This window comes from Dipodomys merriami, unplaced genomic scaffold (assembly GCF_024711535.1).
Source record: "Dipodomys merriami isolate MVZ:Mamm:240054 unplaced genomic scaffold, mDipMer1.0.p SCAF_294, whole genome shotgun sequence".
Classification (NCBI taxonomy): domain Eukaryota; kingdom Metazoa; phylum Chordata; class Mammalia; order Rodentia; family Heteromyidae; genus Dipodomys; species Dipodomys merriami.
The window spans coordinates 457,547-479,453 of NW_027204426.1; the positions used below are offsets into that span (position 1 = coordinate 457,547).

The 21,907-nt window shown below is 49.1% G+C and overlaps 2 long non-coding RNA genes and 1 other non-coding gene across 5 annotated transcripts; 1 reads left to right on the top strand and 2 right to left on the bottom strand.

Moving 5' to 3' along the window:
* Positions 1-581: 581 nt before the first annotated feature.
* Positions 582-688, bottom strand: LOC138839138 (U6 spliceosomal RNA). The gene has a single exon (XR_011375867.1). It is a non-coding gene; the product is annotated as a U6 spliceosomal RNA (small nuclear RNA).
* Positions 689-8,228: 7,540 nt separating this feature from the next.
* On the bottom strand, positions 8,229-9,945 carry LOC138839130 (uncharacterized). The gene is made up of 4 exons (XR_011375855.1): positions 9,911-9,945; positions 9,633-9,720; positions 8,611-8,745; positions 8,229-8,297 (listed from the first exon to the last, which is right to left on the bottom strand). It is a non-coding gene; the product is annotated as an uncharacterized lncRNA (long non-coding RNA).
* Positions 9,946-16,143: 6,198 nt separating this feature from the next.
* Positions 16,144-20,659, top strand: LOC138839134 (uncharacterized). Of its 3 annotated transcripts, XR_011375862.1 has the most exons (7): positions 16,144-16,544; positions 17,646-17,686; positions 17,887-17,910; positions 18,730-18,759; positions 19,118-19,159; positions 19,265-19,377; positions 20,558-20,659. It is a non-coding gene; the product is annotated as an uncharacterized lncRNA (long non-coding RNA). The 3 variants fall into 3 exon arrangements; XR_011375860.1 differs by having other exon boundaries at positions 19,118-19,377; XR_011375861.1 differs by lacking the exon at positions 19,265-19,377.
* Positions 20,660-21,907: the final 1,248 nt, after the last annotated feature.

A 21,907-nucleotide genomic window follows, 5' to 3' on the forward strand; every position in this document is an offset into this window, starting at 1 on the left:
ACGTTAGAAACAATAGCAAGAAACAAACAAAAAACTACTTGTTTCCCTATCTTGGAGTTCAATTCCCTTAACATCATCATATCTGTTCATATGAACATAGTTTTTGACATTATCTGCTTGCCCTAGACATATATTTGTTATTGAAAATAAGGGAAACCATGGGACCTGTTTCTTTGGACTTGGCTTACTTCACATAATAAATTTTTTCCCAAGTCTTTCCATTTCCTAACAAATTGGGTGATGTCATTCTTTCTGATGGAGGCATAGAATTCCCTTGTGTATATACACCACATTTTCTTGATCCATTCATGTAGTGGGGACAGCTGGGTTGGTTCCATATCTTAGCTATGGTAAATAATGCTGCAATAAACATAGTTGAGCTGGTAGTTTTAGTATGGTCTTGTTTGTGATCATTTAGTAAATCCCTAAAAGTGGGGTTGCTGGGTCAAAGGGGAGCTTTATGTGGAATCGTTTGAGGAACCTCCATAATGCTTTCCAAAGTGGTTGAACAAGTTTACACTCCCACCAAGAATGCTGTATGGTTCCCTTGTGGCCACATCCCCTCCAGCATCTGTTGTTGTAAAAATATGGAACGCTCCACGAATTTGCATGTCGTCCTTGCACAGGTGCCATGCTAATCTTCTCTGTATCGTTCCAATGTTAGTGTATGTGATTCTGAATTGAGCACAAAATATTTTTATATCAAAAGTGCAATTGGATTTTATTAAACTAGACGATTCAACAAAAAGGAAGTTCAAAAGAATTGTCATGAAATTTTACAACCATATATTTCTTACATAAGCACACATTTAAGAATAAAGTCAAGATTGACATGTCAAAAACAAAATAATTCCAGATATTTGTTGTTCAAGAAATGTGTAGGAGGAGGAATTCAATTATTCTATACAAGGCACCTGTCATAATGAACACTGCAGCAAGTGTTAAGGTTCGTTCAAAGTTTTAATGTTTTAAATATATTCAATTTTGGGAATTGTTTCAATTTTGGGAACACAAGCCTCAACAATATGTCAATACTATCCTCTTATTTATCTCTAAAGGTTTGTGCTTCTGGTCTTTTAATATTAAAACTTCAAAAAAAATTTATCTTTAGCAAGTTGTGCAAAGGGGTTTTGCTTCATCATGTCAGTGTTGAATAGAGTGTATGTGCATTTGAATGTTCAGTGCATCTGGATCATTGTCAAATTTTCCTTTTTTCTTCCTTCCCTTACCCCAACCCCACCTATCCCTTCAAGTTTCCTACTTATATTCTCACATATGTACATTGAGTGTTATGACTGTATTAGTCCACCATTTCCCTCTCCATCCTTCTGCCCTATTTCCTCTAAGCCTAGCTCCCCTTTTAAGACTTGTTTCAAATTCATGGTGTTTTGTTAAATATCTCTACCTTTGGCATTTGGCTATGGGCTTGCCACATCCTCTCTTCCATGTTTGACCACATAAATGAATATATTTCTCCACATTTCCAATCTCTGAATGGCTGAGATAGGTCTATTTTACTATTCACCTTCTGTCCTAAATTTAGAATTGCACCTTCAGGACCATCCTATAGAGCTTTTTTCTTCTCTACACACTGAAGATGGAAAGGAAATAATTTCCATGCTCTCAGCATTATGCTATCCATCATGAATTTCCATCGCTTATCACTTCAGCAGTCTATGTTTAGGGACAATCTTCAATTTCTGATGATAGGAGCACGAGTCAGTTTTACCTATGCAGATTCCACTATGTAGTGAGCCCTGTAGTCTTAAATTTTCAATAAGTTTCGAGTAACTTTTTATTAATAATTTAAAAAGTTTTATTTCAGTATTTGAAATACTGCCCCAATTATTTTAAAAGTTTCACAATAAGTTAGACTGAACTTTTCCCCCCATTTTCCCCATTAGTTCAGGTTAAGTCTCCTTTGGCTTTATTGTTTGAGAGGCCAAGGGATGAGGGTAAACAGAGAGATGATCATTACTCAGATATCTCCTTCCTCTTCTGGTTTTGCTATTCTTGTTGAGAGGAAGACTGTAGCAGGGAAAAGAGTGATGCTTGACTTCACCATACAAGGGAACATTCCTAGTTATGTCAATTATTGTTTCTCAGAATAACTTAAACTGCTTACTCTTGCCTTATCTGTAACAGTAACCTAACTGTGGCTTCCTTGGTGCAGGAGGAAGCACACTAACAGGTTACTACCTGTAAATTGGTATTTTATATATCAACTTACTACCAAAAATATAAAGCTTTGGCTACATAAATGCAACGGCATTGATTGTCCAACAATACCTTAGTGAGCAGTAGACAATTCTACCCAGCTACCCTCTCCTCTCATATCCTCCCTTTCACTCCCCTCCACTCATTTACCCTCCCATCCCTTCTTTCTTTGTGTCTCTCTCCTCCATATTAATCTCTATCTTCTCTCTTTTTCTTTTCCAGTAGCAAGTGATTTGGCTTATCAGTCAACACATACATAATTGAACAAATATTTATTGCACCTCTTTTTGTGATTATTTATTCTTAAGAAGTGAGTTCTAGCACAGCACCAGTGGCTTACACCTAGATACTCAGTAGGTTCAAATTTGACAATTGCAACTCCAAGCTATTTTAAGTAGATAAACCTAAGAGATTCTTTTCTGCTCTTGTGGTAAAAGGAAGAAGTGAAGGTGTGGCTCAGGTGGTATAGAGCAAACATTGAGAATTAAAGCCCAGATAGAGCTCAAGGCCAGGAGTTCAAACCCCAGTACCAGCACAATATAAAAAAAAAAAAAAAACTGAGTCCTTTGTCTTAGAAGGGATATTTCTCCAAAAATTCATACCCAGGGCAATTTTCAAGGTCCAAGACTCTTTGTAAGGTTCTTTCACATTTTAAATTGATTCCTCTGCTTGATTCACATTATGGAAAATAGGAGTCACACTTCACATTAAAAAGTATGCACATTGCTGTACAGTTCTTACAATTTTTAAAGTAAAGGAAGCATGACAGAGGAATTCACCTCACTTGGGTGAGTTAGGTTTGACTCACTGACAGACTTTTGCAAGTAAATGAGGGTCTGTTTACATGTAAAGAAGTCTATGCAGATGGTTTTCTAGGAGAGAGAACAAGGTAGCTGTTGTCCAAGTTTGAATCAGAGTAAGTTTATTCCTATGATATGGTAAAGAGAAGCTCATCTCATAGAACACTATGCAGACAGTAATTTCAAGGATTAAAAACTCATGTCTATATAGTGAACAGCTAAGTTTTCACAAACAAAAAACAGTTTCCTAAGCCATGAAAATATAAGTTAGAGCAAAAGGAACTATGTTAAATATAGTTAATGGCTGAGTGACATGTATAAAAGAGTTCTATAATCACAACTAAACTATAAATTTTTCATCATGTCCCTAACAAGAATCTCTAAGATAGGCCTGGCTAAATCTGTCATAGAGGACTGGGTTCATGCAATTGTCAGTTTTGTTTAGGGTGCAATATCTTCTACAGTCGCTTGGGTTGCAAAGAGCTCACACCACATGCAGTGTCTGGAAAAACGTGCTGTCTTGTTAGGCACCTAAGGGATTTTTGTGCCACTGTGAATATTTATCGTTTTTCTTCTTATAATTATACCTGTAAGTGTGAAGTCATTTTGTGATAAGAATAATAGTTTCTGTACCCTTTGTTCCACTAACAAATCTCGGATGTAAATATAGCCCGGAGCCCTTGGCTCATGCCTATAATCCTAGCTACTCAGGAGGCTGAGATCTGAGGGTCACAGTTCAATGCCAGCCCAGGCAGGAAATTCCAAAGATTCTTATCTCCAATAAACCACCAGAAAACTGTAAGTGGCAAAATGTCTCAAGTGGTAGAGCTCTTGCCTTGAGCTGAAGAGCACAGGGACAGCACTCAAGCCCAGAGTTCAAGACCCACAACTGACCAAAAAAAAAAGTATGCATATATATATATATATATATATGTATAAATGATGAGATGAATTACATTTAAATATAAGTCAATATTTATGGTACACATTTAAAATATAACTATATATGATATATTTATAATATATACATATATTTATGTATAAGATCATATTATATCAATGTTTATAAATACATTTGTAATTAATATCCAAAGAGTACATCTGAAGATTTGGGGGAAAATGTAGAGTGTCTAAAGGCTTACTATTGACCCATCATACTTTCAATCATTTTTTCCACTTATGACAATGTCTGGAATACTAAGACAATGATTATTTTATTCCTTAAGATTTGGGGTTAGAAACATCTACTTACTTGGTATGAAATCTACCAAAATGTGATCTTGAAATCACACACCACAAACTGGACATATACATCAATTTAGCAACTTACAGGTCTCAAACTTTTATTTGAATCCTGTATCTCACATACATTGTTTCCTTCGAGTCAGCTACGTATACAAACATTCCTAGATTTTCATCTTCACATTCATCCCCATACTCACATGACATAGTAAACATAACATTATAATAAAAATATTATAGGTACTAAAAAAAACATCTTTGCAAAAGTAGATAAATTTTATTCTTTTAATTCAATTCACTATTAAAATACTGATGAAAGAGTAGCTGAGAGGATGTTTCAAATATGAGAGTGCCTGCTTAAAGAGCATGTTTCTCATTCCAAGCATCATTATATACATCCTTCCTTCTCTCACATAAAAAAATAACTACAGAATCAACCTACATTTTCCCTAATCACTCATTGAAGAAAGAAATTGTAATACATATATGCATATACACAATGATATACTATTTAGCCACACATAATTATGAAATAATATCATCTTCAAGAAAATAGATAGAACTTTGGAAAGTAGTATGGAAGTTCTTCAAAAGACTCCACATAGAGCTCCCCTATGACCCAGCAATCCCACTTTTGGGTATTTACCCAAATGTTTACCAATAAGACCACACTAAAGCTACCAGCACGATTATATTTATTGCAGCATTAATTACTATAGCTAAGATATGGAACCAACCCAGGTGCCCCTCAGTAGATGAATGCATCAAGAAAATGTGGTATATATACACAATGAAATTCTATGCATCCATCAGAAAGAATGACATTGCCCCATTTGTTAGGAAATGGAAAGGCTTGGAAAAAATTATATTAAGTGAAGTAAGCCAGGCCCAAAGAAACATAGGTCCCATGCAATATCTAGTATATGTCTGAGTCAAGCAGAAAAGGTCAGATAAGGTGATGTTAGGGAAATGAACCCTAAGATATGTATTCAAATGTTTTTTTCTTTCATGCGATTGTTTCTTACACATTTATAAGATTATTTCTTTGTTGCTTTGTATGTCCCTCCCCCACAGTATAACCCCTGCTTTCACTGTATTTGATGTCGGTATAATTTGTGGAGGGGAAGGGGAAAAACAAATCGTTTAAATAGGGATACAGGGGGACCCATTGCAACAATGAGATGTACAAGTCGTTATGTCGAAAACGAACTTTACAACTTTCGTGCGGGAAAGGGGGGCGGGGAGGATTGGGTGGGGGGGTGGGGGAAGGATGGGAAGGGATGGGAAGGGGAAACAAAGGAGGAGGGTACAATGCTTGATAAGAAATGTACTCATTATCTTGTCCATGTAAATTGAACCCCTCTGTACAGTATTTTCAAAATAAAAAAATAGAACTGGAAACATTCATATTAAAGAAATTATCCATACTGTAAAAAACAAATACTAGATTTCTCATATGAAAATATGAATAACCCAGAAAATAAAATGAATAACCCAGGTGTAAAAGATAGAGCTGATTTAATTTGGAAAAAAGTAAGAGAGGAGATGAAGAGAAATACTGTGCAGTAAATATGTTCAAATATTCAATATGTTGGTATGACATAATAAAACATAAGTATAAAAATAGGCTAATGAAATTAATAAAAGGAATAAAATTTAGCAAGCTACATTATATGGACATATGTGTATAACACAATAAAATACTGTGTAAAGTTAATATTTGCTAATAAAAAGGCAAAAATTCATTCCAGTTGTTATAGAGTCATATGTTTCTTTCCATTTTTTGCTCAGATATTTCCCTGATAAAGTAAAAGGAGAAATAGGTTTTGTTTATTTAGAAAGACAAACTTGTCCAATTAGCATTAAATTATTCTAGTTAATTACTGTCAATGTGAAATTGCTCAACTTAATTATTATATTTAGAATATGTCCAATGCACTCTTCAAAATATTACCCTATAGGCATATACTTTTTGCTGGGGCCAGCTGCTCCATGTCCCGGTGGAAGACGTTGGGAGGGTTGCTGATAACGGGGCCCAGGGGTGCCCATGGCAGAAGGAGTATCCAGCTCCCCTCTGTCAAAGGAGACACAAAGCATGGATGGACCTACTGAGAGCTTCAGGGCATAGCCATCCAACTGTCACAAAGGTCCCTGGGAGAACTGTTTTATGGTGACAGCCCTAGGGCCTGACATCAGGGCACCAGCGCTGTCCCCGACTTTCTTTGTCTCTAGGGGAGCACTCTTTCACCTGAGCCACGGTGCCACTTCCACCTTTTTCTGTGTATGCAGGACCTAGGAATCCAACCCATGCTTTCTTGCATGCTAGGTGAGCCCTCTACCTCTAAGACACAATCTCAGCCCTGGATAGCTGTTCTTCTATGACCCCTCAGGCTGTCTCAGGACAGTCTCCAACATCTATACCAAGTCACACATCTATACCGAGTCTCTCAACAGCAGCCCTGGCTAGAAATGAACATACTCTGCTGTGTTGCCCATCATATTCAGCACCTTTGTACTCTGTGCTTCCTGTCAGATCCTCCTTGTTAAGCAAGACCCCCTTTTCAAGTGCTGCCTCCAAGAAGACCATTCCGATCACCTTGGCAGAGCAGGAGCCTCTCCACTCTGCAGGCTGCCGGCTTGTCAGGCTCTGCCTTCCAGCCAGTGTGGGTTGACAGTGCATGAAGGGAAAGGCCTGGATTCCACCACCAGATCTCTGGAGGCCCTGATACACCACCCAGGGACAGGTGTTGTATCACACCCCATGAGAGGGGGCTTGAGGCCCTGGCAATGTGTGGGCAACAAGATGGGGCCATTTCTTTGTGTGGGCTTGAACTGAGGATCTGGGAGCTGCTCTCTGAGTTTTATTGCTCAAGGCTGGTGCTCTACCACTTGAGCCACAGCTCCACTTCTAGCTTTTTGGTGGTTCCATGGAGAGTAGAGTCTCACGGGCTTTCCAGCTTATAGCTGGCTTCAAACTGTGATCCTCAGATCTCAGCATCTGGAGTAGCCAGGATGACAGGCATGAGCCTGAGCACCAGGTGATGGGCACCAAAGGTTGTTTTTTTTTTTTTTGCTCCTGTTTATCTCCTGTCATCTAGCAAGCCCAAGTTAAAATAATCAGTTACAGGGGATCAAAATTCTCTCTTAGGTCAGTTAATCCAAGGAGATAAAGTGTCTTTGGAAAAGGCTAGTCTGAGTTGGCTTAGGGGTATTTGTGTTTGTGTGTGTGTGTGTGTGTGTGTGTGTGTGTGTGTGTGTGTGTGTGTGAGTGAGAGAGAGAGAAAGAGAGAGAGAGAGAGAGAGAGAGAGAGAGAGAGAGAGAGAGTGTGTTGGGGATACCTACCCTCATCTCTGCAGTGCCTCATCCTCCCAGCAGGGAGTGTATCCAGGATCCTGACCCCAAGGAAGGTGTTTGGGGGAGGGTAGCTAAGGTCACATCCAGGGGGATGATCCGAATTCTGTCCTGCAACCTAAGCCTGGACAGATAAAGGAGAGGAGACGTTTAGGGGAACATCAAGGGGAGCCCCTTACCTTTGGCTACAAGTACAGAAGAAAACTGTATCCATCTTTCTTGGTAGTCAGATAAAAGTTGTACACTGTTCATTTATTTTATGATTGTGTTAGTCTTAGGACTTGGATTCAGGGTCTGGGTGTTATCCCTGAGATTCTTTTTTCAAGGCTGTGGCTCTACCACTTGAGCCACAGCATATCTGGCTTGTGTGTAGGTTTGGGGAGGGAGGTAGTTTATGGGAGATAAGAATCTCCTGGACTTTCCTGCCCGGCCTGGCTCTGAGTCATGACCATCAAACCTCAGCCTCCCGAACAGTCAGGATGATGGGTGGGAGCCATGAGCTTCTGACCACCACCATCCATTTATAATCCCTTAGGCCAGGGCTGGGCCACCCACACTACACCTACTTGTTGGGAGTAGGAAGCAGACATGAGTGGGTTTGATACTTCAACAGCCTACCTATCTTTGAGCATTGTTCTGGGTCAGTCTGATGCGGCTTCCTCCTTATCCATAGCAATGACTTGGCTCTGTCACAAGAACAAATGTCCTCCAGGAGGTGTCAGGTCTGGGCTCTTTCCTCTGCACCCCAACCCCCTAACCAAAACTACACTCCCCAGCAAAGGGTAGTAGACAAGGAGTGTTTTCATTGTCTTATAGCCAGGCCCTGACCAGATAGGTGGGGGTATGGGTCAGAGTCCCGGGATCGTGCTGGGCAGGGGGACAAGGCAACATCTCCTCATCCACTTTCCTTCAACGGTGTAGCAGAGGGATGTGAGGAAGGAATCAAGGGATGGACAATGAATAGCCATCACAGTCTAGCCGGGGTACAGAGGGGCTTACCTCATGAAGCTAGTTCAACAGGCTGAGCAAAACAGCTCCTGACCCTCAGCCCACCTCCAGAATGAGAGGGACACCTTGGGTTCCAGCCACATGGGGATGCTGGGCCACCTCCTCCAGCACCTATTCAACCAGTTCCTGAAAGAGAAAGAGAGAGGGATAGAGAGAGAGGGAAAGAGTGGGGAGAGAAAAAGAGAGGGAGAGAGGAGAGGGGGAGGAGGGGGTGAGAGAGAAAGAAAGAGGAAGAGAGGGCCAGAATTACACTTAAGCCAGGTGCTGGTGGCTCAGACCTATAATCGTAACTACAAAGGAGGCTGAGATATGAAGATCGTGGTTCACAGCTAGCCCAGACCGGAATGTCTGTGAGACTCTTATACTCAAAGAACCAACAGAAAACCGGAAGTGATGCTGTGGCTCATGTGGTAGAGTGCTAGCCTTGATCTAAGGAGCTCAGGCACAGCATCCAGGCCTCAAATTCAAGCCTCAAAAATGAAAAAGTGGAAGTCCCACCACAAGAAGTGGACTGAATAACACCCACTGTCCTAGGAAGTATGGCAGAGAAGTCAGGCTGAGCTTCCTGTCAGCTGGAAGTCATGAGTAGGTCACCTGGCTTCTCAATGCCTCATTTTCCCCAGCTGCAAGACTGAATACAGTGAAGGATCCCCTTCCTCATGGGGATAGGTTAATGATGAAAGAAAGCCATGTTTTGTTTCATAATCCTACACTTGTTGCACGATTTCTTCATGTGCTGTGGAACCAGCACTGGAACCTTTCATCCTGTATGACCCCCTCCTCTTCCCCCACCAAGACCTGGCACACACTGTAACGGTTTGTTGGATAAACGAATGAGCATCTGTCTATGACAATACTACAGAAAAGTCCCATCCAATTCAGGTAAGCATCCTGGGTGGGGGCAAAGCCTGATGTAGCTCTCCAACAGTTCTACCTCCTCCCTCTTCCCACCCTCCTGGTGCCACCGCACTTAACTGTTTTGGTTCCAAGGATGTGAGCCATGATGTACTCACTGTATTTTGGGGCCTCTGGGATGCCTATCTTCTCAAAGATCTCTGTCCGGCCACTGACCAGCTGTGTGGCACTCAATTCTCCACTCAGCTGTGAACAAGGTTGCCCTGAGGTGAAAGCCTGGCTCAAGGGGCCTCCTCTCCACTCCCTGGGGCCAGACAGGATGGTCCACCATATCTGGCCCCCAAGTTTCATGTTCCAGAGATAGGACCCCTGAGGCATCCCAGGTCTCTGAATCTCCCAGAGTCCAGTACAGTTCCTGGGAATTGTCTCTACTCACAGCTAGTAGGCTGCAGATAACAAGGTCACAATCTCTGCTCCCCATGACATCCTCGACTGTAGTGATCACCCTAGAGAGAGGTGGAGAAGTATCGGCAGCTGTCAGAGAAAGGCAGTCAAGGCACGACGTTCATAGCAGGAGACCATCTGGCTTGGGAACTCTGCTTGTGCTGCTTGAATGTCATTGTTTGGTGGCTGAAATGGTCCATCTAATTTGACCCAGAATCCCAAGCATTAGTAGAAATTGCCAGCTTCAAGGAAAAAACCTGGAAAAGCTGGCATTTCACATGTCCCAATCAAACTTAAAGGGTTCCAAAGTCAGTGGTCCCCTTTTCCTTCCAGACAGCCTACAGCAGGTTATAGAAAATGGCATTCAGAGAGCCTCAGGTAACTGCCATGTCCTGATCCCAAGTAGGCTCCAGCAGAGGGAACACACTTGCCTACCATTGCGCAGCTGGAAACAGCCCAGGAGGGACACAGATTGGAGTCTGCAGAACTCCAGGGAGGACTGCCCACCAGTGCACTGCCCCTGGAGGGAATCCATGCCACCATTGGGGGCCTGGAGCCCCCTGCCAAGATGTACACCGCCAATACCCTGGGTAAGATTCCCCTCTCATCCTTGGTCGTGGTGAACCATCTGCCATGTCACACCGATCGTCACTTCCCAGACCCTCCTAGATTCACAGCCCCTGCCCTACTACCCCCATCTCGTTCCCTATTTATGTTTGGCAGACTCATTCCCAACCTTGAATTAGCTCCAACTATACACACCAGAGCAGACTGGCTGGCTGGAAGAATGCAGCTGTGGTCACAGTAGCCTCATGAGCCTTCTGGCTGAAGACAGAAGAGCAGGTGTCCACACTGGTCTGTGGTTCACACAGGCCTCCTAGGGGAGACCCATTCAGGCCCAGGAGTTACTGTGGGCTGCAGGAAAGGGGAAGAAAGAGGTGGAAAGGAACATCTACTGAAACCTTCCCTAAAGGAGCCATGAAACGGTGAAAGAGAAAACAAAAATTGTGGCTGGTCTCCTAATGGGCATTAATGAAAAAAGAACAACAAATAAAATGCTTTTGCTCTTTCTAGACCCAGTGACTTAAATATATTTTCATTGTTCTCATCCTGCCTGCTCTCCCAACAAACACACACACACACACACACACACACACACACACACATACACACACTCACACACACACACACACAGAAACACAAACACAAATCTAAATCAGTGACAGAAGACTCATCTCTCTCTCTTACACACACACACACACACACACACACACACACAGACACAAACACACAAACACATAAACACAGACTCAGAGCAGTGCCTTTCTGGAGTTTGTTACTTTCTCATCTGAGCAATGTACCAGTTTGAGCAGAGGGGTTCCCTTGTCAGAACCAGGGGCAACCACCCAAGGGGAACAATGCTCTAATTATGCAGAACCATCCTGCCTCCCCCTTTCTCCATTGCCAGCCCCTTCCTCTTGGGAACATCCAGCTTTGACTCCTCATTCACCAAAACCCTAGGCCAGGACGCTGGGTGAAGGAGTCCCGAGACACATGGCTCCTCAGATCCTGGACAGAAAACAAAGCAGGGGGTCATGGTGCCTCCAGAGTGGTGTATGACCTGGGGTGGGGGCGTTGTTGGGGACTTTGATGGGGTCCTAAAGTCTATATACATGGATAGAGTCCCTACTTTCAGCCTACATACTTTGGGGCGACTTGGCAGATTCTTGGGGAGGACAAGGAGACCAGATGGACTGGGAGCACTACCAGAAGCTGGCAGAGCTGGGAAATGTGATCACCCAGTCAGAACTGTTGACAGCTGGGGTTGGGGGTACAGGCTGGTGTATGTTTCTCAGAGGGGGTGTGTGTTTCTCCCAAATATCCACTTTCTATCTGACCCCAGTGCCCTCACCTCTCTAGTGGGCTCTTCTGGGAATGTCCTCAGGTGAAAGGGTGACTGAGCACAGAAAATAAGGGCTCACACAGCAAGGGGGCCTATCTTCTGTATCCAACACCCCCCTCCCCAGCAAAAAGGAAAAGATCTAAGAAGGCAGGTGTGGAGGTGCTGCTCCCCATCTCTGACTAAAGGCAGCAGGTTCCCACCAGGGAGAGGAAGGGTGCAGATGCATGGCTGTGTGGCTCCCACTGCTCCAGACCAGGGGCTCTGTGGTGCCCCTGGATGGGTGCTCCTCACCCATCCCTGCAGCTCCCATTTTCCTGGGACACTGGATGCTAGGGATGGGGTTGGGATCCCCAGGTCAACACCCAGCTCCAACCCCCACCCCTGGGGTGCATTTGTGGCAGAGCCAGGGCGGACTGTGGGGTGCTGGGGAGATGCAGGTAGGACAGGAGAGGGGAGGCGAGAGGTAAGGTTCAGGGTCCGCGGGGGTGGGGTGGAAGGGGTAGAGTGGTGGAGTCACAAGGTGCAGGGGTCATGCCAGGTGCTGGCCTGCAGGGCGGCCACTCACGTGAGCTGCTGGGAGAAGCTGTAGGCTGCGACTCTGGGTGTGCGACCTGAGTCTGAGGACCTGGGGCGGGGACCAAGTCAAGGCCACAAGCCCCACAGGGGTGCGCCATCTCCGCCAGGTGACTGCAAGAGGCTCCACCAGTCCGAGCCTGCAGCACCATGTTTGAAAGGCAGCGCTGCTGGGAAGGAGCGGGGGGGTGTCTGCTGGTGCATGGCCGGGCAGCGCTCAGCCTCTTCTCCTTCTCCTCAGCCGCTGTCGCCCCCTCAATGGCCTCCTCCCCTGTGGCCGCCGTCTCTGCCTCAGCAGCTGCTGACTCTCCTGTGCTCCCCTAACCGGGACCTCAGACTCAAGGCCGCCATGGCTGCTACGTCTCCGAGGGGCTACACGCGGCCATAGCCTGCCATGCAGGCTCTGCATGCTCTATGCAACCGGCCAGGACCCACGCTATGATCGGAGCAGCCGCCAGCCACTGAAGCCGTTTCCACTGGTGCTTGTGTTCATGCTCGCTCTTCTCCCAGCTCTGTTTCTGCCCCACACTCCTCTCCTGGGCAAACCCGCCCCTGCTGCGCACACACCCCTGCCCCCTTGGGCCCCTGGCCATTGCTGCCACAAAAGTGTGCCCCTGGGCCCTGCCCCTCCTCCCCTGGGCCCAGCCCCCCAGCCCTGGCCACAATTGCAGCCCTGACTGGGCCCTGAGGCTTCCAGACCATGGCAATTGCAGCCTTACCTCAGCTCAGCACTACCCCCCACCCCCAGTACTGGTCCGGGAGATCAAATCTCCCCTCAGCCCCACTCCTGGAGGAGACTCTCCTCCATCCCCCTCCACTCCACACACCAAGCAGGTGCATAGTGAAACTTGTGTGTGTATGTGTGTTTGTGTGTGTGTGTGTGAGTGTTGGGGATAACTACCTCTCAAGGACTCAGAACATAGCACCCTTTGGGATGACTCAACACACAGCACACTTCCAAAAACAGCACAAAGCACCCTGTGTAAAGGACTCAGCACACAGCTCCCTTTGAGGACTCAGCATGTAGTATGCTGGGTAGAGTACTCGGCAAACAGCACCCTTTGAAGGGCTGAGTATAAAGCACCCTGTGTAAAACATCCAGTGCACAGCACCCTTCAAAAAAATCAGCACATAGAACAATTTTGAAGGGCTCAGCACATACCATACTGTGGAAGCAATCAGCAAACAGCACCATTTGAAGTACAGTACACAGCCCCCTGTGTAAAGGACTCGGCACACAGCACTCAAAAAACTCACCTCATCCCTCTCTTCGCAAGGGCTCAGCACATAGCAGGACCCTTTGGGATGCAGTAGCTCACCACACCTTTTGAGGGACTCAGCATACAGTACGTTGTGTAATGGACTCAGCACACAGCAACCTTTGAAAAACCCAGGATGGCCCACTCTTCTTTGGGACTCAGCACATAGCACCCTTTGGGATGACTCACCAAACAGCACCTTTTTGAGGACTCCCCATGTGGGAAGGACCCAGCAAATAGTGCCCTGTGAAGGACTCAGCACATAGCTGTATGTCACAAATTCAGCTGTCATTAGAATTAGGGTGCTTTCTTCAGTATCACCATTCTTCAGAAATACTGCACAAATCATAATAATTCACATTTAGACAACCTGTGTTTTATGGGGGAAGGTCAGCTGGGGTCTTGAACTCAAAGCTTGGGGGCCCTGTCCCTGAGCTCTTTGGTTCAATGCTAGAGCTCTACCACTTGGAGGCACAGCTCCAATTTTGTTTTTTTGGGTTGTTCTTTGGCAGGTCTTATGGTGATAAGTAAGGCCAAGTTGGGGTATCTGTGGGCAAAGGCTCTTAGCTCAGCCTGGAGCTGACCTCTCCCTTTTTTGTGCCCGTGGTAAGCCAGGTTTCCAGGAGCTCTCTTGGCCTAGGGTGGAACAGACCTGCTCTGGCATCAGCAATCAGGGTGAGCAAAAGTCAGCTTGGCTCTGGTCACTTCCCCAAATTGAACTCTAGAGGATGATGGCACAGGGCCGCATGTTTCACATCTGGCCCCCAGGGTGCAGGAGTAGCCCACCATAGGGATAGTACTTGAGAGTTGTGTTTACTCTTGCTTCCTTGGGGCCCCCATCATGATTCAAAGCCACCCTGGACAGGAAAGCCCTTGAGACTCTTACCTACAATTAACCATCCAAAAGCAAGTGGGGCTGTGGCTCAAGTGGTAGAGCACTAGCCTTGAGCAAGAAAACTCTGGGATAGAGCCTATGCCCTGAGTTCACACACACACACACACACACACACACACACACACACACACACACACACACACACACACACACACCACGTGCATGCAAAATCAGAGATTTCTACACTACAATCTTTTCCCACTAAGCCTGATGGCTGCTGGCCTAGGTATTTGATGCATACACCACCACCTACTTCCTATTTATCTGAGGAATTGCCATATGGGTTTGGGAGGGGGGAGAATCATCCTAGCTGAGAATGTGGCTCAGTGGTAGAGTGGTCACCTAGCATGCCTGAAGCCCTGGGTTCTATTCCACACAGAAAAGGCTGGAAAGGGAGGTGGGGCTCAACTGGTAGAGTGCCAGTCTTGATCAAAAAGAGCTCAGGACAATGGCCAAGCCCTGAGTTCAAGCCCCAGGACTGGAAGAACAAATCTTTGTTGGTGGCTTTTTATTTTGCTTTGAAAACAATTTATTCTTTGTGATAAGCATAACATGGGCCTCTTTCCTGGCCACCAATGGGCCATTAGATAACCCTTGAGTTTGGGCCACCTCCTGGCAGCCTCTGCCCTACCTGACCCCCAGTTTAACCTCCCCATCACCCGGCTGATGGAGGCCTGAGAGAAAGCCACCTGGCCACCTACTTCTGGTGGCTGCCAAGGCTTATGAGAGTCAGTATGTCGCATAGAGAGTCATCATCCACATCAGTTTACAGGAGAAAGTGGGGGAGCACTCCTCCTCTGAGCCTGGGAGCTGTGGGCAGATCTGGATGTGGGGCATCTGGGGCAGGACATACTCCTTGGGGGAGTCCACTATGGGGTCGGGAACCCTGACCTCTCCTCTGGCAGTTTCCATGCTGTCTTCAAGTTGCAATTCTTCAAAACCTTTCTGCTCCTCCCTCATTTCACCTACCACAGGCCCTGAGGCATCTGAAGCAGTGCTGGTGGTGGGGAGCTCAGCCTGTGCTGGCATCTGGGGACTGCTGTCTGTGCCTTCCCCTGTGAGGAGCAACAGCAGCTCCCACAGCACTGTCCTCTTCTCCATCTTCTCCTGGGACAGCCAGTGCATGCACTGGGCTTTCTCCCAACACAGCTCACTCAAGACCAACCTCTGCTCTTTACATACCATGAGGGACTCCTCGATGGTTCGGATGTGTGCCGAAAGCTGGCTGCATCAATGGTGGAGCTCACCTGTTGGACTCTGGAAGTCCACCTCATCAGGTAGGTCATGGAGGAAGCAGATTTTCTTTTCAGATGCCCATGTGTCCCTCTTCCCATCCCCATGCATGCTGTGGTGGCAGCTCATGGGGCAGAGGGCCTGTGGCTCCAGCTCAGTCTGTCACTGAGCTGCCTGGTGGCCCGGGTGCCTGCAGCGGGCCCATGCTCCTGTGGCAGGATTTTCCCCCTGTGGATCTCAGCCTCCGAGTGTTCTAATAGAGCCTAGTCCATCTACCAGGCAGCATGGAATGTGGGCATGGCCACTATTCTTGTATCCCATTGGTCAAAAAGAACCATGAAATAATGGGGGTGTGGCCGGAATCCTGTGATGCATGCAGAATGGGCAGAGTCAAGATGACAGTGGCTCCCCCAGCCCCTTTCCCAGGGAACTCTGTCCAATTCAGTTGGGGACAAGAGGGTGACGTGCTTTAGCTGGATGGCTGCACAGATTGTTGTGTATGTCTGTTTGTTGGCAGTCCCAGACCTTGAACTCAGGATCTGGGCACAGTCCATGAACTGCTTTTCTCAAGGCTAGCCTCAACTAGTGAAGCCACACGGCTCTACTTCTGGCTTTGTTGGCACTGAATTTGGACAGGGGTTTCAAGGACTTTCCTGCTTAGGGTGACTTTGACCATAGCCTTGTAAGTTTCAAGGAGGACCTGTGCTGCTGCTGCTGCTGCTGCTGGCCGCCCTGCTCTGCGGCCTGGGCCCAGGAGGCCGGGGTGAGGCCTTGGTGGTTTCTAGTTCCCCCACTCTCTTTGGTGGTTTCTTGTTCTCCCCCCTTGGTGATTTCTAGTTCTTCCCTTGGTGATTTCTAGTTCTCTCCTTTTTGGTGGTTTCTAGTTCCCCCACCTTGGTGGTTTCTAGTTCCCTCCCCAGTTTGGTGGTTTCCAGTTGTCCCTCTTTGGTGGTTTCTAGTTTCCCCCCCTCTCCTGGTGGTTTCGGGTCCCCCACTTTAGGGCGTGGGGCTGGGCTGGGGTTGTGGGGTGGGGAGGTGGCAGTGGATTTTCAGGTCGGGCCAGGTTGTTGGAGGCCAGGGCCTGGTCCTGTTGGCCTGTCTGTCTCTGTGTCTGTTTGTCTGTCTGTCTGTCCATCTGTGTCTCAGTCTGTCTGTCTGTGTCTCTGTCCATCTGCTTCTGTCAGTCTGTCCATCTCCTCTCGGTCTGTCTGGCTGTCTGTCTCCTCGCAGTCTGTCTGCCTCTTGGTCTTTCTGTCCACCTGGCTGCCCATCTGCTTCTCCTGTCTGTCTGTCCGTCCATCTATTCGTTCTGTCTTGGTCATCCATCCATCCCTTGTCTGTCTGTCTGTCTGTCTGTCTGTCTGTCTGTCTGTCCCTCGGTCTCTGCATCTGTCTGTCTCTGTCTGTCTGCAGGTCCATCTGTGTCTGGGCCCCTATCTGTCCATGTGTCTGTCCGTCTCCTCTCTGTCTGTCTCATTGTCTGTCTGTCTGTCCATCTGCCTCTGGCTCTGTCTGTCTGTCTGTCCATGTGTCATCCTCTTGGTCTGTCTGTCTGTCCATCTCTGTGTCTGTCTGTCTGTCTGCCTGCCTCTCAGTCTCTCTGTCTGGGTCTATCTGTCCTGTGTCTGTCTGTCTGTCTCCTCTCTGTCCATGTCTTCCTCTCTGTCTGTCTGCCTCTTGTTCTGTCCACCTGGCTGTCCATCTGCTTCTTCTGTCTGTCATCTGTCTGTCCTGTCTTGATCATCTGTCCATCCCTTGTCTGTCTGTCTGTGTGTCATCCTCTCGGTCTGTCTGTCTGTTCGTCTCTGTGTCTGTCTGTCTCCCCATCCGTCCGTCCCCAGCACCCATCCTCTTCCCCCCTCAGGCCAGGCTGACTTTGACCTCGCCGACGCCCTGGATGACCCAGTGAGTCCTGACCTCTCACCTTTCCCCCCCATGGCTTCACCCTGGCCGCTAGGCCTCATGTGGCGCCTTGATCCAGCTGTGGGCCTGAATCCCATGTGACCCTTTGCCACCCACTGAGGCCTTGGGTTCAGGGGTCAGGGGGGGTCAGGGAGGGGTCAGGGGAGGTCAGGGGTCACCACCCTCTCTCTCTTCGCCCGCAGATCCCACCCCGAAGCCCAGTTCAGGTGAGTGGGGTCCTCCCCCCCTTCCCCACACCAGGCCCACTCAGGGTGGGGAAGTTGAGGCATGGCCCACTCCTGGCACACAGGGCTGTACCCGCAGCTGCTCAACCCGCCCAGGCCGCGACCCCCGGGTCGGGATGGAGGTGGGCGGGTCAGGAGGGGTCAGGGGGGTCAGGGATCAGGGGAAGGAAGGGGGTAAGGGGGGGAGGCCGGCCTCCATCTTCCCTTGCTCTCTCACCGCAGACGTCACCTCCCGCCCCGATGCCGGCCTCCACCCCAGCCCCGACCCCCGCCAGGCGCAGGAGATGAGGACATGGAAGGGGGGGAGGCCCGGATGTGGAGGCTGGGGATGGAGCGGCCCGGATGTAGAGGCCCAGATTTAGGGACCCCAGTGTGGAGGCCCGGATTTGGGGACCCGGATGTAGGGACCCAGACATGGAAACCCAGATGTAGGGACCCGAATGTGAAAGCCTGGATGTAGAGACCCCAATGTGGAGACCCAGATGTAGAGGCCCGGATGTAGGGACCCCAGTGTGGAGACCCGGATGTGCAGACTCCAGTTTAGAGACGCGGATGTAGAGACCCCAGTGAGGAGGCCCAGATGTAGAGATCCGGATGTAGGGACCCGGATGTGGAAGCCTGGATGTAGAGACCCGGATGTAGGGACCCCAGTGTGGAGACCCGGATGTAGAGGCCCAGATGTAGGGACCCAGACATGGGATCACGGATGTAGGGACCCGGATGTGAGTACCCCGATGTAAGGACCCAGATGTAGGGAACCCGATGTGGAAGCCGGGCTGACCCCGCCCCCTCTGTTCACAGGTGGCGGTGGAGGCTATGGAGGCTCACACGGTAAGACGGGGAAACCAAGGCAGGGGGAGGAGACCCGGATGTAGAAGATGCGAATGAGGAGGAAGGGATGTAGGGACCTGGATGTAGGGACTTGGATGTAGGGAACCTGGATGTAAGGACCCGGATGTAGGGACCCAGAAGTAGGGACCCGGATGTAAGGAACCCGGATGTAGGAACCTGGATGTAGAGACCTGATGTAAGGACCCAGATGTAAGGACCTGCATGGAGGGACCCGGATGTAGGAATTCAGATGTGGGGACCCGGATGTAGGGACCTGGATGTAGGGAACCCGGATGTAGGGACCCAGATGTGGAGGCCGAGCTCCCAGGGCCGCGTCTCTCCTCCCCCTCTCCCCCAGGTGCTGGCAATGAACATGTGATCCACGGAGACCCCCCCCAAGGTAAGTCCCGCCCCCTCGACCGCCCCACTTCCGGTCCCTCGTGATCTGGGCCCGGGTGTGACCCACGGCCTTCAGGACCGCTGCCGCCTCCACTTCCGGTCTCAGTGCGAACTTCCGGTCCGGAGAGAAAAGGAACTTCCGGTCTCTGAGTTCCTGGGGACTTCCAGTACAGATTGTCTTGGGACTTCCGGCCTGCATGAGAACTTCCACTCCTGACAGTATGTGAACTTCCGGTCCAGAGTATTGGAACTTCCGGTCCCTAGTATATAACAACTTCCAGTTCCGACTAGGGACTGCTAGTCCCTAGTGTATAGGAACTTGCGGTCCTGATTGGAAAGGCACTTCCGGTCCCTAGTATATACGAACTTCCAGTCTTGACTGGGCACTTCTGGTCCCTAGTATATAGGAACTTCCGGTCCTGACTATGGGCACTTCCGGCCCTGACGATGGGGAGTTCCGGTCCCTAGTGTATAAGAACTTCCGGTCTTCACTGTAGAGACTTCCGGTCCCTAGTATATAACAACTTCTGGTCTTGACTATGGGGACTTCTGGTCCAAGTGTACAGGAACTTCCGGTCCTGATTGGAAGGGCACTTCCGGTCCCTAGTGTATAGGAACTTCTGGTCCTGATTGGAAGGGCACTTCCAGTCCCTAGTGTAGAGGAACTTCCGGTCCCTAGTGTATAAGAACTTCTGGTATTGACTATGGGAACTTCTGGTCCCTAGTGTATAGGAACTTCCGGTTTAGACTGTGGAGATTTCCAGTCCCTAGTACATAGGAACTTCCCATCCTGACTGGTGATTTCCGGTCCCTAGTGTAGAGAAACTTCCGGTCCTGATGGGAAAGGCACTTCCGGTCCTGATTGGAAGGGCACTTCCAGTCCCTAGTGTGTAGGAACTTCCGGTCTTGACTGTGGAGACTTCCGGTCCCTAGTATATAACAACTTCTGGTCTTGACTATGGGCACTTCCGGTCCCTGTTCATGGACACTTCCAGTCAAGGCTGTGATAGCACTTCCGGTCAGGCACCCTTGTCCCCCCCCTTCACCTTGGCTCGCTTCCTGTTTCTGGGCACTTCCCGACCGGAAGTTGCAGGGAGGCGCCCCACCGCCCTTCCCGGGTGTGTTCTCCCCCGCACTTCCGGGTCCAGTCCCGCTCCCTCCAGGCAGCGCGCTGGCCCATGTCGTGTCCCCCATCGTGTCCGTGGTGGTCGTGGCCCTGGTGGGTGCCGCCATCACCTACTTCTAGTCTGGAGGTCGCAGACGCTGCTTCCGGGGCGCGGGCCAGGATGCAGGTGGGAACCACCCCCTCCCAGGGTGCTCGGATGAGGAGAGGCATGGGGCGGGGCCTCACATGATCCCCCGCGGGTGGCTGCAGCTTGTGCCTCCCCTCCCCCACCAGGCCCCGCCCCGGTGTGAGGCTGGATTCGAACCTGGGGCCTCAAGCAGCAGGTGGAAGCAGAAGTGGAAGGAGCCTGGAGGGGGAAGGACGAATAAAATCAACATAAAGTGTGCATGCGCGCTGTCAGGCCTGTCTGCCCAACCCATCTTTCCATTGTGCATGCGTAGGCTCCGCCCCTTTGGAGCCACTCCCTGCACATGCGCAGCGTTTCCTTCCCCTCTGGCGTCTGTGCAGTGTGGAGACAGGCGCAGGGCGGGACAGGATTGTGATGGACAGCTAGAGCGTCCCGTCAGTCACTTGTGGGCGGGGCCTCGGCTTGACATGACGTAAGATGGCGTAGGAGGCGTGGCCTGGAGGTGAATGACAGCCCGTGTGGCCATCTAATTGCAAGGGGGCGTGGCCTGAAGGTTACAGACAGGACAAATGTCCACACAACAGCCAGAGGGTGGGACCTGGAGGAGACAAACAGCCCCTGTGGTCTTTCAACAGCCAGGGGGCGGGGCCTGGAGGTGACAGACAGCCCCTATGGCCTTCCAACAGCCAGGGGCAGGACCTGGAAGAGACAGACAGCCCCTGTGGCCTTCCAACAGCCAGGAGGCGGGACCTGGAAGTGAAGGACAGCCCCTACGCCCATACATTCACTAGTGGGCGGGACCTCTGGGTGATGGGCATAAACAGAGTCCACAGAACTAGCCACGAAGGGGCGTGGCTTCACACAGATCGAGTCTCCAGCTATTGGCTTGGCAGGGGGTGGGGCCCAGAGATGATGGACAGCACGCCCTGCCTTTTAACCTCACCCAAGGAAGAGGCCGAACTGGACCCGCAGCTTCCCTGGGTGGGAGACAGGCGTGTCAGCCAATCAGAGCAGGGGGTGCGGCTGGAGGAGTCCCCGGGGAAGCCAATGGGGCCCTCCCTCCAGAGAAGACCTGGATATCATGCAGGTGCAATGCATCCTAGGCCTAGGGAGACACAGACCTCCGACATGACTTATCCTACTGCAATAAGGAGCTATAGGCCCACCTGGGTCAATCCCTGGAGAGGTCATTGGGGTCCCCTGGGACAGGCACAGAAGGGGAAGAGTTTGAAGGCCTGGTCATCCACCCATCCATCCACCCAACCACCCCCCCCCAGAGTGGTCCAACATCCAGGTACCCCACATCTCCAATCCCGCTGGGCCAATCTGAATCCGAGTTCACGTAGTTAAGAGGACTGTGGTGTGAGGTCCAATCAGCAGCGAGTTGGATTTGTGGGGGGGCTAAGGGGCGTGTCTTACAGCTGGACCAATGACAAGGGAATTAGGAAAGTGAGGGAGGGCTTTCATGGAATAAGCCAATCAGGTGTGAATCTAGG